At 61.3% G+C, this 888-nt stretch overlaps 1 protein-coding gene across 1 annotated transcript in view; it reads left to right on the top strand.

The window, feature by feature from the left end:
- The window catches only part of KIAA1522 (KIAA1522 ortholog), a 26,011-nt gene that overhangs the window by 24,018 nt on the left and 1,105 nt on the right, over positions 1-888 (top strand). The window lies entirely within an intron of this gene.

The following is an 888-nucleotide window of genomic DNA, read 5'->3' on the forward strand; positions in this document are numbered from 1 at the left end:
TCGCCAAGAGCTCCAGGAAGCTGGTGATCGAGACGGCCTCGTCCCCCGAGGCGCAGGCCGACCTGAAGAGGAACTTGGTGGCTGAGCTGATGAATTTCTCGGGGCAGCGCTCGGCAGCCCCGGCTGCCACCCAGCAGGGCCCCGGCAAGGCACAAGCCCACCGAAAACCTGGCAAGATTCCCCCTCCGGTGGCCAAGAAGCCTTCGCTTGGCCCGGGGCCGGCTCCTTCCCCCCTGAGCCCAAAGGCACCGGGGATGGAGGCGCTGGGCTCCCCTGTGCCAGATGGGAAAGCCAAGGCAGCGCCGGCAGACGAGAGCAGGACTAAGAGCGAGCCGGCAGGGACGTCGGCCTCGGGGACGGAAGGCAGGAGCGCCGCAGAGCCGCCGGCTCAGAGCCTCCCTGCACAAGGTACGTGGGATAGACGCCTGGTTCAGCCCCACCATGGGACGATGCCGCTGTAGGTGCTTGGGCTCCTGAGCTATAGTCTCCCAACACAGCACACGGGCAGCGTTGGGGCTGGGGTGGCACCGGGACGGGCGGGAGAGGCCAGCCGTGGGACAGGGCTGTGGGAAGCTGGGGCTGAGGGTAGCTGATGGGTTCTTCCCTCCTGCCTTGCAGACGGACGGGGAGAGACGGCCTGAAGGACGAAGGTGTAGGACTGGTGCCCCGCAGACAGGAATCCAAATCTCTCAGGGACCTGGGCAGGTCAATGGACGAGTGTGGAACTGGCAACTAACTTAATACAGGAAGCAAACAGCCTTAGCCTCCACGGCCTTGATGATATTTATGCAAAAATGGTGTTGGTTTCACTTTCCTAAGTACTACAGCTTTATTTTGCTTTTTTTTTTTTTTTTTTTTTTAAAAATGGGATCGGAGGCCCGTCCCCAA

This window comes from Charadrius vociferus, unplaced genomic scaffold, assembly GCF_000708025.1.
Source record: "Charadrius vociferus isolate BGI_N301 unplaced genomic scaffold, ASM70802v2 scaffold783, whole genome shotgun sequence".
NCBI lineage: Eukaryota > Metazoa > Chordata > Aves > Charadriiformes > Charadriidae > Charadrius > Charadrius vociferus.